We start from the raw sequence: 16,557 nt of genomic DNA, 5'->3' as shown, positions 1-16,557 counted from the left end.
CCTAACACTGGGGAAGGGAAATTTGTTTTGTGGTACGCAAATCTAAAAAATGTTTTTTTCTAATGTGTATAATATGCATGAGATGTTTTCAGATTATGTATGTTCAACTTACCTGCATACTATTACATTCTCAAATATAGCGTCTCATTCCTTGAATAAAAAAATAGTTTATATTATTTATTAGCAAGTCTAAGTACTGAATGACTACCAAGAGATGTCACGGAGACTTAAAGCTTTCGAGATGTGGCTGTATAGACGCATCCTCAAAATTCCTTGGACTGACCGGGTGACAAATGTTGAAGTTCTCAATCGAATGGGGAAGGACCTAGAAGTTCTACATAGTATCAAAACCAGGAAACTACAGTACCTCGGCCACATTATGAGAGGACAATAATACAACTTGTCATTCAAGGAAAGATGAAAGATCAATGGGAAGCGTAGCAGAGGACGGCGCCGCATTTCGTGGCTTAAAAACCTCCGTGATTGGTGCGAGTGCAGCTCCACTGAACTGTTCCAGGTAGCAGACGACAAAGATAAGATCGCCTTGATGGTGGCCGACCTCCGCTAGGGGATGTGCACAATAAGAAGAAGAAGTACTGAATAATGGAGTGATCCACGACGTTAGTTAGTAATTAAGGAATTAATTGATAGGTACCTACCTTAATTTAATATACTAAAACCGATAGCCAACATTATACCGCAATTCGATAAACATTTCATGTAACAACTACTAGTTTATTCGTAATTTAGTAAGATGCTCATAGCTTAATTGGAAAAAGCATACTAGTCCCGTCCCGTCGGGTGTCATATTTTTTTTCTACAAAATGATTTTTTATAGTGTGTAGGTATATGCATGGGATGTTTCCAAATTTAATTATGCACGTTACTTATTTTTTGATTAATATGAATTTAAAAAAACTTATCATATTATCCGATCATATTATATTTCAGATCCAGTGATTGTAGTCATATAAGTTAGGATAAATATATTAAAATCCTTATTAACATTATATTTTTATGTTCAGAGGTTCAGTCCTATGCGATATTTATTCCACGGGAAAACTACAAACAATGCGACTATAATAATTAATCACATGTTGTGAACGTCCTGAATTCTGATTTGCAAATACACAATGTTTTTTTTATAATAAATAAATAGACTGAGGTCTCAAAATAATGACAAGGTCGTCAGAAAATTATCTGGATCAGTTTCAAGGAAAAATTAGGGCACCAAAGAACTAGGTATCTAAAAGGGGAGATAGAGTTAGGGGCGGCATTCGTCTAACTGCGGGTCAATCGATCACTTTGATGATTTCGCTTGATAGTGAATGGGCCGGACTGCACTTGCAATATACGTTGAACACGTTATCTTGGATTACCGCTTATGAACTATGAAATAGCGGGCTGTTCGCCACGCATTCTTGATATCAACCGAAACCCACTTTGAGGCATTTTCGAAATTTGCAACGTCGTATGGAGCTGATTACAATTCCTCCATAGAGTCATCATCGAATTCAAATCGTGATATTCATTATACGGATGCAGAGGACACTTAATATCACCGAGACTGGCTGTGCCAGTCCAACACTTTTATTTTCTCTCTAAATTCTTTCTTTAAGCACCACGGTCCATGGTTGTTACATCAGTCCCGTGCGGCTCCGTATCGGGATACCAAAATGAGCTCGTAAAATCCTTTCTTTCCGACACGTTTGTCATGTAAGCCGGCTCGCACATCAAAACTCGTCTCGTCTGCAACATGTCGAATACGTCGATATGACGTTATCGTTATTAACAAAACACACGTTGCAAAATGGAGCTCCGCACATTGGAGGAATGCGACTTTTCAGTTATAAAAAAACATCTAGTGCTGCTAGTAACAAATCGCACGTGTCTCGGGCTGCGAGTTGAAGACGCCAGAACCCATACGCACACCTACGAATTGGTCATTTCATAAAAAAATATATACGTTTCGAGACGATACGCGCGATTGTCGCTTAATAGGTGTGCGCGGTTTTCATATGCAACATGGGAGCGACGTTCCTAAAAGGTTTGATTTATGGCTGTGCGGTAGACGAGGCGAGTTTAGATGTGAGAGCTGGCTAAGGCGGCCCAGCATATCCGCGACTGTACATACATAACGGGTGGAGTTGGGGAACCTAAAATCAATTGATAATAACGACGAGTGATATTGCGTAGTAAAATATTATATATTTTACAATTACCAGAAAGGCAATTACAAATAAATTCCTGGAAAAAGGTTAAAACCAATGAATTCCAAAAAAATCACCATGGCCAGTTATTTTAATTTAAATTATTACAAATTTTAACGTATTAAAATATACGGCGTACTTTGATAGACCTTCTGATAAGAAAAATATTATTCATCAAGTATGAATAACATGGAATTTCTGCGTATAAATGTTGATTATGTATATTATAATATTATTATCCAGAGATCTAAATATTTATTTAAATACGTTTGTTATCAAATAATGACAGTCAGAAAAGATAGGCATGTTATATTACTCGACGTTATGAATAACCGAATAATCGACTACTTACTTAATTCAAATGTCAAAACTGTAAATACATGTAACAAGTGGGTACTACTTAAGGCCCACTGTGGAAAAATAATTGTGATGGTCTCTAAAGCCGTGAATGCCGGTTCAAATCGCGCGTCTAATAATAAAAAATATATTCCAAAGCGTATTTAATCAAGAGCAAATACTCAGTGTGCTGAGCGAATTGCTCCTGACTATTAGTAAATAATTCTGTCCACATTTGAAAAAGATATCAAAAGTGTCGTTACAAGCAATAGGCCACTGCTTCTCAAACTGGGAGCACCGACCATTAAAGAAAGGGAAATTTCATCCCGAATCGACCAAATTAAAGGAAAAAATATTCTTCTAATGATTACGATAAAAAATAATATTTTATCATTTTTTTAAATCGCCTGAGGTGCAAATTTCCTCACTTTTTATTTGATATAAAAAGACTTTTCGATTATTGTTTATATTTTAATTTTATCACCTTTGTAAGGTTAGGTTAGGTAAACTAACACAGAGTAAACTTAAAGTTTTTGTTCAGTTTTAGGCGACAGTACATTTTCAAAACACTTACTAGATTATCTATTACTTACTGATAATTATTTAATTCGTATTATTTAATGATACACGAACACATATGAGCATAATATAAGTAGTACAAGTACAAATGTGCAGATGTACAAGCTTTGTTTACTGCCTTGGCTGCTAAAACACCTTGCTACATCTCCGCCTGAGGATTTTGAGAGAATTGGTGGTAAATGTGCCGCAGAGGTAGACGTGAGATTTTACAACTTTCTTTTTAGACCAAACCAAACCTAACCTAACCTAATCTAACCTATTTCAACCTAATATTATCTCATATAATCTTAGTTTGTGATAATGGTGTATCAAAATGAATGAAAATTTCAAATTTTCAATTAACGATTATTGGATCGAAAAGTTGGTGCGCCGGCAGAAAAAGGCATTTATTATAATAATCGTCTACATGGAATAAACTGTTTTCGTAATATATATATATATATATATATATATATATATATATATATATATATATATATAAGCTCGTGTCCACCTCTGCGGCACAATTACCGAATTGGTTTATAAGGCTAGCGTTTTTGTTAGATTTACAAAATTGATCATGACTGATATAACAAACAATATAAATTCCTGCAGACGACAACGTGTCATAGCATATTCCATGATCAGTGTAGTGTTACATATAAGGATGAGTGTTACATATAACAAGAAAAAAATTGTACTGGACAAACAAGAATACGAGCTAATAAAAACGTGGTAAAAAATACCCTCATATTCATGATGTATTATAACCGATCAGTTGATAAACCGAAAAATACAATAATTTTCCGGTAAACCGGTTACCAGTTAATCGAATCTCTATTACCATGTAAGGAGGACAACCGGTAAGGATTCACGGTTTGCAATTGCGGTCGCCTCGACTCAGATTCGCTTAAACATAAGTGGGTACGATACAAATTTCATTAAATAAAAGTAAGTACTATTAGCTGACACCAGTTTATTATGGAACATCTACACTGTTTTGTACAATATCATAATATAGTAATTAATTTACACTTATAAAAAAATGAAAAAAAACAATCTGAAAGAGATAGACAATTTTTTTGAAAAAAAAACGTTTGTTTGGAGCGGGACTAAACTCACTTTCATTGGAGTTAGGTACTGATATGTTCCAAATTATGTAAATATTATATTCAACAATATTATTATTGCTGCATTTGGGATCACAGATATTATAAATATAATTTTGTATCGTAAATATTTCACTATATAATGTTAACAATTTTACTAATGGTTTTATAAATGCGTTTAAAAATTAATAACTCTAAAAAATCTTAACGCCACTGCACATGGATGTACTGAAATATGACTATATTCTAAAACATTAGATCGAGAGGTTTAAAAGAATACTATTTTATGTAATAAAAATACTTTATGCAGTCATCACATATCTAAAATAAATATAAAGGATAATAAGGCTTCAAAATTATATAAATAGATTATCTACAACGTTTAAGAATTAATGCCCAGGCGTATGCTCTGAAAATACCATAAAATCTCCATTTTGACCTACGTGGCTCACGTGGGCCAATATTAATAAATTTAAAATATAAAACAATAAAATGTTACCCTTCATTTTGCAAATAAAACCATTTTAACAACTTTAAATCTATTCACAACCGCGAAACGACAAAGCACATAGAACTTTGTAGAATCGACGAATCTTTCTAGATTTTGATAGAACTCTGTAGTACCACAGATATTTTGTAAAGTGCACATAGAACTAGGTAGTATTGGGTGTTAATGAAAAATTATAAGAAATATCGACTTTATATTAATGTAGCATTTAGATAATGCGATGTGAAGACTGCCTCATTATTACTTTAGTTTGGCCAAAAATCGACACATAGAACCTTGTAGTTCTCGGGTCACGTAATCTCTCTGAGAGTTTTCCTGACCCTTATAATACACGTTTTGAGACTTGTTGCACTAACCACAGCGCTCTAAATGATTTTTTTTTATGAACCGTAGCGCTAAATAATTTTCTGAAAATATTATCATAAGTAAGTAGGGAATTAGTTATCTAATTTTATGTAAGAATATAAAAATAAGTGTGTTAAATTTTTTGTTATAGGGCCTATCTAGCTCAGATTGTCAAATTAATTTGTCCACGAGACGGAGTGACAATTTTGGGGATTTCATGAACCGGAATGGTGCTCCGGTCCAATTTGAACCCTGACCAACTACCCTAACGAAACGATCCATTAAATATGACTGCGTGACCTAGTTAGTCAACGGAGACTTGTACGTTTTTATTGTGACCTTCGATAACTTAATATGATAAGCAATAAACAAAACCAACTAATAACCGATAATTAATTAGAATTTCTATTAGGCACACTTATAGTTACGTAGGTAAGTACTAGATAAATGAATATAGTAGATTTTTTGTTAGTATTAGTTTAAAAAATAACATAATAATACAAGTCAGATTGATTTGTCTGTTTCTGATTACTTTTGTACACATCAAGGTAAATAAATAAATAAATAATGCACTTAAACAAAATTATTTTGCATTGCGAATCGGTTTAAATATTGTATGTAAACGTATCAGGGACGAATACAAGGATAACATCACAGCTGATATGGTGGGGAAATCTGCTTTACCGATTGAATCAACTTCAATAAATTTAATGATTACTTATTTAATTCAGTACAATTTGACCGTCTTCGCGCCGATGTAATGTGTATTAAGAGTGAAGTTTGTAGTTAGTAATAGATGTGTTTGCATATATCGTGATATAAGTATTATAAAGTTCACAGGTGTTTTGAAGTATTTAAAATGCGTAAGTAAAAAATTATTTAGCTTTAAACAATCAAAGTGCTTTTTTTAATTTACCAAATAACCATGGTAACGCATGTAAAAATAATCACAGAACGATATGATTGGTAGGAATAATAACATAATATCTCTGCAATTCTTTACCCAATCACACAAAATCACATCGATTAACTTAGACAATCTAGGAGTGGCAAAGGGTGGAGGTAAGCTGTTAAGATACGATATAAATAGTGAACACTAAACTTTTTCAAGCATACATATTTGTATAGTGGTGGTTAGTTTTTAAAAAGCAATTAAATCCTGCTTATACCAACCATAATAACTTAGGTGAAAAAATATCTAAAATTATGCCATTAAAATCATACTTAGATATTTTATAGATAGAAGAATATTTTTATTTCTTATTTTTGGTTTAGACAGGGATTAATGAATTAAAAAATACAACACCATCTGTAATAAGTATTCTTAATTCAATAAAAACAGATTAATAAATAAGTATGACTGAAAAAGTGTGCAATATTTTTATCGGGTCGCCCATAGCATACCTAAATTATTATGATTTGGTTTGGCAGGACTTAATTTCATTTTAAAAACTAACCGGCACAAACTGCAAATTGTATTCTTAGTTTAATAAAAACAAATAGATATAACTGACAAATTTTAGTGTGCACTATTTATGTTGAATCTTAACAGCCTACATCCACCCTTCGCCACTGCCGTATATGTATAATATATTATATTACTTAGGCAGTGTTATATTTTAAGACTCGACAGACTTTTGAAAAACAATAAAACTCACGGATTTAAGTTCAGCAGGTGTGCTTAGTGATATAGGTACCTATTTGATAAAAAATATCGGTGATTAATAATATATTGTCGTGTGTTTTAAGTTAAAATGTTTAAGAAAACCTTGAACGCTTGGAAAGTTTATATGGTGAAGGATTGAAATGGTTCACTACTTCATAAATCACTGTGTTCATATATATTTATTATACATATTGTCAGTTGTCGCAAACATAATTCTAACTCTTTTCTTTTGGTATTTTTGTAATGAAAAAAAATGTATGCAAGTAACATTGGATTAATAATTGAAATTGTAAAGAATAAATTAATGCAAGTAACGTATAATTTAAAAAAAATAGTTATATATTATAATATATGAAAGCATATAACTGATTTATATGAAAAATTACAAGCATTATGTAATGTTAACATTGTGTTTTAAATATTCATATTCTTTCAAAAGCAACCTATGTAATTCCAACGTTTTGCCCTGACTTATGATCCTTCTGGCCGACGTGTTGTGGACCGTGTCCGGAAACTTGTACATATGCAGTTTGCCGTATCACACTTTACCGTGAAATGTTGTACCGAAAATATATGGCCGTATATTAAAGACCGTCCAACCTCTTTGGGTCGTATAGTACCTACTGACTGTATGTATGTCGAAATACAATACGGTTCTTGTCGGTTTACTTTACACTTTACAGGAAGCCAGCAGCAAACAATTTTTGAAAATACCTGATATACTGGATTATTTTTTAGGTTAGGTTAGGTTTTCATTCTTGAATTTTTCCAAAATCAGCTATGAAAATTGAATTAATGTTCATATTGAATCTAATAATATTGGAGACAGTATAGAGACGGTCATCTCTTTGCGATAGAAAGCTCACGGCGTAGTGTGCCTCGGTGAAATGTTTTACGTACAATTAACATTTAAGTGTTCTGGACAATGTGCCTGGCAAACAAGCGATGTAGTATGATTATCAAGTGAAGGAATTTACAAAAAAAAAACAATAGCATTCACCACAAGGCTTGCATATGAAAAAAGCATATCCAGGACCTCACAGTACCAATTCCGGAGTGTTCACCATCCTTACTCATGAGGGTGACGATGAGAAAGGGAAAAAAGTCCTCCTTCAAATACCTACTAAAAACATTATAAACATTTTAGTATTGGAATGATAATAATACATCATTTGAAAACACGACCTCGTTTAGAGAATGCTATAAACAGTTAAGTATGTAGAATTTGCAATCGTATCGTTTATGTTTGAAATCGATTTACTCAACTTGGTCATGGATGTACATGTATTTGTCTAATTTCTAGCACTTCAATAATTGCGAGTCACATCTTCAGATAATAATATATTAAATAGTTAAACTCTCATAAAATTTTTCTATTATTATTATTTATTTCTCCAAACTTGCGAATCGATTACAAACTCCATTGAATAGTTTACCGAATATAATATTATTTGACTATAATCTCTCAAAATTGATTAAAATTGAAGATATGATGGGTGTTTTGACAAAATAATAATTTGAAAAACTGCTAATACCATAATATATGTGATCAATGGGTCTATTCTATACACAAGGCGGCTATCAGCGGCCATCGACAGTAGTTTATCATATTTATGTATTGAGGCGGTTAATTGTTACAGTAAGTTCACTGTCTCTAAACTGTCAAAAAGTTATATGATTTAACTGCCCATTTCGTGGCTGTGTTAATTTTTAGAGCGATAGAAACAGTAGTTTACACGGCTAACTTATTGTAACAATTATAATACCTCAATACATAAATATGATAAACCAGCCTTGTGTATAGAATAGATGCGCTGATATACCAAATATGGATTTATTCTCAATTTTAACACGACGACGTTTACAACAATACTCTTTAAAGGTGTTAATTGATTTTAATCGATCATTAAATATTAATTTATAAAATGGGAAAAGACAAATTATCATAATGACATATACGTTTTTTCTACAAATTATACAGTTTATCTATGCTAAGCTTGCAAATATACCTACCCTAAATTATTTATTTTCGACCTTCACACGGCACTTCAACCCTTAATGAAACTTCTTCTGTACTTCATTCAACCTTGAGAGTTTAATGTTATGTGCATGGAGTGGGTATCAGAGAGTATTCATCTATTCCTGCGCATCCATTATATACACAAAACTGCTTTCGGCGGCTATCGAGGGTAGTTTTTCGTATTATAATTTTTACAATAAGTTAGTTGTAATTGTTACAATAAGTGCTATGTTTTTAACAGCACCTCTCTTGGCTGTGCTAACTCTTAAATCGAGATTTTGACTGTTAAGACGGCTAATTTAATGTAACAATTATTATAATATCTCAATACAAAAATATGAAAAATTACCCTCCGTAACTGCTGATAGTAGTCTTGTGTATAGAATAGATGCGCTGGTTTACCATAATACCATGAAAAAATGAAAATTCTTACAGTACGCAAACCTTTAGTTGACCACCTCTCGTCAAAATATTCCTAACTTCCTTTTACTTAAGTATATCAGTTTGTTTTAAAATTATTAAGTATGTTAACATTTTGGTACGAAATAGATTTATATCGACAATATTGATTGGGTAATAGATTTTGCTAACACATTAACTACCGCTTGATAAAATATACACCAAAAATACGTATAAAGTTTAAAAAGCATATTTGGTAGACACTATGATAGACGTGCGTGTATCGAAATACACCTACTGTCCGACAACAAGAAATCGGCGATAGTAGGAAGTCGCTTTAGTCGCATATAGAAGACTTCTCAGTGAGGGTCTAGGACGATTTGGCACCGGACAACTGGACGCCACAGAATTCGAAAATAAATAGACGTTAGGTACTTATAGGTACTTTAAAAAAAATATTTAGTATCAATATATAGTATATAGTATAAATGATTATATTATGATTTAATAGTTGGTGAAAATGTAAATATGCAGACGTAAACAATGATTTAATCGTGCATATGTTTAAGTTCCAACGAAAAAAGAGTTTTTTTATTTTATATAAAGCCTTAGGCTTGGTAATTCTCAATCCGCGATAAAGAATACATTATTTTAAGAGTAAAATGAATTCAAACTACTAGGTAGTAGATAGAAAATGATTAAAATTCCTCGTCTACACGTGTCTACGATAGTGCGGCGTCCAATTGTCCAGTCGTCACATTCCCCTCAGTGACGTACCTGCCATGGCGGTGACGCGTGCTTGAGACGTGTTTAAATAATGTATCGGCTTTTCTTTAAGATTCAACTCTTTTTCTTCTTTGCAATAGACCAAAAGTTTGCTAATAATAATTCTAACATCACTCCTGATCGTTTTAGGCTTTTTATAAAAAGCTTCAAATTACGTAAATTACTAGATCTGGGAGCGGGAGCGGGAGCATAAAATGAAATGATATAGGTGTTTGGGGGCGTTCCACATTTGAAAATGGAAGTGCTATTAACTGCACTGGTGGGGATTGTTAGTTCTCAGTTTTAACACGTGTTAGAAGTTCTCGTTCGACAATAATCGCAAAATGTATCGTCGCAAACAACTATTGCACGTATGGACCAATTCACATTGTTCAAAAAATTATTACCTATCAACTTTTGATTATGATAATGTTATACCTATGAACGTCTCAGCGACCATTTTCAAAAGTACAAAGTCCATGCTCTTCTACGTATCTTTGCATTCCTATCCGTGCTTCCGTCCTTTACAGTTTACACAATACAGTGCTATGTAATCGTAGCTAGAATCCTCGCTGTGATACTGATATTAAAGAAAATTAACAATCATTATATAATATGAAGTCATGTTACTCGGATTCCAGCCCGATCAAATGCCTAACATCATTTATCGCAACAATAAAAATATACTTATAAATATCTTCGTGTTGCGGCCAAGATCGACATCTGATTATAGACACAATGAGGAGAAAAATACACACTTATTAAATTTATAAAACAATTATTGTTTATTGACTAATTTGGATCACAACAAACTATACTTCTTCATGACTTAGGAATGTGATCTGATTCATTTGGCTGTCTGACAGTATTCTCCACGACTTGACTTCATCTCTTGGCATTCAGCGGCACGCAGGACTTGAGGTGCCAGTGGAAGAACCGTGGCATTCTGGATTTGGCCCATCAACCACGTATAATATTCAATAAAAATCCTAGAAAAAAATCTTTGTGCGAGTGTGATTCAAACACATGTCGTTTGTGCCTCTCTACAATAAAATTCAAACCCAGCAGATAGATACTACCTAATACATACGTTTTCTGAAATTTTTCAGAAATTTCACTGCTTTCTGATTTGCGCAAGAGAGTTTATTGAAATTTTGAGTTAACATTATATTGAGTATCTGTATGCACTCAGAAATAATGGGAACTGAAATACCTAACGGGTAAGGAGAAGCAGGGAGCCGATCTCGAGTAAGGAAGAAGGCGAGATAAATTTAATCGCGTATCAAGAATACGTCATACGTCGAATACTGATAACTGCTTTCGGTTTATACATTGACACTAATTTAATATTAGTCTATTACACACACTATTAATTATACACGTCTATAATGCGTGGTTCATTTTCGTAGGACAGCGCACATTCAAAACCCTGCGTATATAGCCTATCGAAATTTTATTTATTATCTGTATATGCTGTATGCGAACTCCCTTAGTGTGTTAATAATCCCCATTAGGCCTTGAACAGTAAAGTTTACCTGTTCATTAATATTGCCGACTATGTTTCTATAATAAGTACATATATTATTTTAGCTCACGCATGTCCGTATATACGTTGATAATATTATATGCAATGTGCACATTTAACCTCATAATATATCACACCGGAATTGACAGCCCTGGGGTAAAATTATTGCCTATTCACGATTCGGTATTATAAATTTAATCTAAAATGGTCAAACTGAAATTTAATGTTGACATAGATAACTATTTTTTGTTTAAAAAAAACTGCCTTTCACGTAGGCATACGAGCATGTTGCTACATTAGTAGGTATACTGTTTACAACGTGACAAGCAGTTGTATCTGTCTCACGCACGGGAAACTACACGTATCTCTAATATATTTTGTTTAATTACATTATTGTAGGTGAAATTATAATAATACAAACTTTCTCCAAACAATATCCTTTTAAATCTGTTTTTTTTTACGTATACTACATCTAGTAAGTTTTTAACCGCTCGCTAATGATGTCAAAAATGTACAGATGTTCATATGGGAGGGTTTGTTTTCCGACCATATCTGATCCTAATAAGATCATATGGGCCTCCACAGAGTGAAGGTTTGTATTAACGGATTTTGTTTTCACAAGAAATGGATGTCAGCCACTTGCTCAGCCTATTAGGTCCATTCTCTGACTCATACACAAATTCAAAAAAAAATATGCGTACTTGCAAGATCCAGGATTCGAACCTGGGACCAACGACATTGCAAGCTGATGCGTAAGCCACTCGGCCATCGTGTGCGGTTGTTTTCACCCATTCACTCAACGTGGTTACATGTAAATTGTACGTATACAGTTTACATTACATTATCGCGCGAGCTTTTGTGTTGGTAAGTAACAGCTGATGGCAGTATTACATTGAAACCAAATGACGCGTTATTCTTGGAGAATTTAGAGTATTTAAAACTGTTTATTTCACTAAAAAAAATGTAAAAAATATAAAAAAATGTGAGCTTATAGGTACAATAAATGAAACACATTAGATTATATAAAAAAATCTTTAATTTTTAAAGAAAAATCACCTAGAGAGAGCTGTTTAAAAATGCTGGACAAATGGCTGGCAAAAAATATACTATAATAATAACTTTAATTTTACCTACATAACTTGGAAAACTACTTTTATTATCATTTTTAATAAATTTATTTAATTACATTAATAATTAATAACACATTTAATCTACAACTTCGATTTCGTGTCTTTCTTCACTTTCTATCGTTTTCGGTTGATTATTTCATTGTAACTGCTGTAAGTGCTGTTGGATAAAAAAATATAGTTTATCAAGTTTTTTATATCATTCATTTTTTTCTTGTTTATTGGTACATAACCTTGAGAATAGGCCTTACAAGTAGGCATTGTTTCTGTAATTCTGCCATCCCGCATACAAAATATATGTTCTACAAGACTTCCAATGAATGGTCGAGTCCAAATTTTTTCCATCCACCACATACCAAAGATAGGATAGGATAGGACAATATATACAGAATGAAAACTACGCAATACTACTGACGAACAAGAACTAATTTTCCTCGTGTTAAAACTGTGATTTAACAATCCCCTCCTGTGCAGCTAATCGCACTTACGTTTTCCAACGAGGAACCCCCCCTAAATTTATCATAGGACTTATGTAGTTTTAAATGTCAACAGTTTTATTTTGTCTTGGTTCTATACCAAAGGTGTGTTTGGCTGAAGTTGTTTTAATGTAGAATGGTAGATATTTATTGAAAATATTTTTTTAGAATAATCCAAAATTTTGAATTTTGTGACTTATGTTCTTTAAATTATAAGTGATTCAATTATACACGTTGACATGGGTGCTCCCAACCCCCTAGAACACCTTTCTGCTAATCCAAAGGAATATTTCGTAGAATTTTACATGTTCACTATTTTACTATTAATAATAATAATAATAATAATGATAATAATAATAATAATAGTACCAGCCGAAAAATTGATAATATCAAAGCTTCTCATAAAAAAATTGGTTAAAAATCTATTCTCTACGGTAAAAATGCAAATTGCATGTCGAAAATTAGCCTCGCCTTGAACGTGAAAAAATGTAAGCATAGGTACGCAATAGGTAGGTATATTGATTTAGGAAGTAAACGAATAATTTTGGTTCATTTTTCACTCATAAAAACCTTAACACAATTATTACAAAAGCCGTTTGCATATAATCATTATTTATTTATCAACAATAAAAATGGTTTATGATCGGTTTATTGAGTAAAACTAATAATTTAATAAAACATCAGCACAATCTTGCATTTTAATGGCGATATAAAAAAATATAATATTTAAAACATTAGATTTCATTTTGAATGTCGTATCTAATAAATGCAATCGGAAGTTACGATTGACCGGAAGTGATATCGCAAAAAAAAACATATAGAACACTATTAATTTGAAACTCAATAATTCGAAAATTCATTAAATTTTTTATACAACATCTCAGACATATACATATAAGTTTTTGTATTTGTACTAAACGTGACTCGTCCACGCATCAGATTTTGACAGATGTGTTTCATCAAGCAATCTGTACCTATAAGCCAGCACTCACACCTATAATCGCCCGTCTCCCGCACAGCCATAAATGAAACTTTCTAGGAACGTTGATCCGATGTTGCATATGAACACCGCACATCTATGTACCTAGCGACAGTCGCACGTAACCTCTCGAAACGTATAGATATTTGGATGCGGCGACCGTCGAACCGATATAGAAATAACCAATTCGTAGGTGTGTATATGCGTTCTGGCGTCTTCGACTCGCAGCCCCCTAGATGCATGCGATTTGTGGATAGCCTGCAGCCATTGATATACTATCATTTTAAAAATGTACCACAAAAGAAGATATTATGAATATCGTCTTATAATATTTCCTTGTAGGTATAATGCGTTAAGACCGTTAACATGGATTCCCGAATTTCACCCGTATTGCCCTGGCTGTAAAACTAAATTTGCGTTCTTGGAATAGTGACCCTAAGGGTGTCTGCAACCCAAAGCTTGCAAGCTACCAAAAATTCATGTCTGAGCGGACAGAGCAAGTCGTCATGCGCTGACTATTAGTTAGAGTAAGATGCAAGCTCGATCGGGCTAACTCATAATTATTGCCAGGTCGTTTTCGAGACAAATATTAAGTGAGCTTATATCGAGTTAAGTCCGCTGATATTAAAACAGTAAGTTTTAACACTGGCCGAGTCGCTGAAAATCGGGCGTCATTTTAAGAAGCATATGATTCATCCAGTAGTATATCAATGCCTGCAGCACTAGATGTTTTTTTTTCAAACTAAGAAGTCGCATTCGACCAAACTGTGGAGCTCCCTTTAGCAACGTGTTTTTTTAAATAACGATGACGTCACATCGAGGTATTCGACACGTTGCAGACGAGACGAAATTTTGATGTGCGAGCCGGTTACGAAGTCTTTCCGGGAATGAAATAGTGTAGGTACTCCAAGTAATAATATATTTAAAAAAAAAACAAAACATACATAGTTACAAGTGGTTACAAGCTAAAATTGAAAATTGCATTTGGCCAAATTGGATGAATATGCAGGCAGACTAAACTATTCGTAAATTATGCAGTTTTTTGTTGTTGGCATTGTTTCAGAAAACGTAATTTTTTGTAATTTATAAAGTGCATTAACTTTTATGAGACACTTTCATTTTCTGTAATTTACTTTGTATGCACAAAGCAAACAGACTGCTCTGAAATGTGAGCAAATGAATAAACATTTAAAGAGTCTCGCATTAATACAAGAACATTATGACGTTAGATTGCAAAATGATTAGGTGGACGCAAAGTGAACATGCACAATAAAGAACACATAAAAAACTTCAAATATGAAAAATAGTTAATAACTGCATAATGAAACAGCTATGTCAAAATTCTCGTCTGCAACATGTCGAATACGTCGATGAAATATCATTGTTATTCACACAACACACGTTGCCAAATGGAGCTCCGCAGATTGGTCGAATGTGAGTTTTTAGTTCGAAAAAATCATCAACAAATTACATGTGCCTCGGGCTGCGAGTCGAAGACGCCAGAACGCATACCTACGAATTAGTCATTCCTACAACAGTTTGCCGCATCCAAATATATATATGTTTCGAGAGGTTACGCGCGACTCTCGTTAGGTAGATGTGCGCGGTTTTAATATGCAACATTGAAACGACGTTCCTAGAAGATTTGATTTATGGCAGACGAGGCGAATTATTTAGATGTGAGAGCCGGCGTAGTGTTTTCCGTGACAAATTGTACCAAACCCATGTAATTATTCACTTTTGAACGTGTTTGAACTAATATATATTATGAAAAGATAATAGATATTTAAAAAAACAACACATTTCAAAAAATCATTTTGTGCGTGACTGTATTATTATGCATGTGCTCTGCCCCGAGGCCCATCATGGACTGATTTGCGCGTGACGCTACAGTTCCTACGTTTCCTTAAAAATGTCAAGCTGATAGATCCAGTTTTATTTAACTATTAGAAAATTAGCGTTGAGCGTCATCCGTACTTCCCGTGTCTTTTACGAATGTTACTTATTGTATTAAAAGTTCTTTATAATTACTTAGTTCAAGGCCAGCTTGAAAGTGGGATTATTTTTTGGTCCCCGCATCAGTAAAGATGTAGTACGTGCGAAGGATTCAGAAAAATTTAAACTCCTTTACATGAGACTGTATGGATACTATCCGTGGCTTTATCCAACTGACTTTCTCTTAGGTATATTTGCTTACCGTATTATAAACACTAGAACAGTGGTTCCCAAAGTTGACTGGGCTCCGACCCATCTAACAAAAAATTCCAATCTTGGGACCCACCTCTTAGCTGTCTTACAGATAAGAGGGCATACATATTGGTAATGCTCAGATTCCCTAGTAGCGAGTCGTGGAACTACTTAATGCTGTTTTATTTGTTCTAATTGAAATTTAAAAAAAAAAATTATAAGCGTTACCAATATGAATGAAAGACTGTTGAAATAAGAAACACAACTTAAATAAAAAAAAAATATTACTTAAATACCTACACCTGCAAGAAAGTTATTTCAATGGGAAGGATGTATTTGTTTCTTAT

At 33.2% G+C, this 16,557-nt stretch overlaps 1 protein-coding gene across 1 annotated transcript in view; it reads left to right on the top strand.

Moving 5' to 3' along the window:
- LOC147070365 (dopaminechrome tautomerase-like) overlaps positions 1–16,557 on the top strand; it is a 104,843-nt gene that overhangs the window by 83,013 nt on the left and 5,273 nt on the right. The window lies entirely within an intron of this gene.

This window comes from Rhyacophila brunnea, unplaced genomic scaffold (genome assembly GCF_057557595.1).
Source record: "Rhyacophila brunnea isolate RB1 unplaced genomic scaffold, BYU_Rbru_1.0 scaffold_22, whole genome shotgun sequence".
In the NCBI taxonomy this organism is placed as follows: domain Eukaryota; kingdom Metazoa; phylum Arthropoda; class Insecta; order Trichoptera; family Rhyacophilidae; genus Rhyacophila; species Rhyacophila brunnea.
Note: the sequence above shows the minus strand (reverse complement) of the source record. Positions and strands in the feature narration are given on the sequence as shown.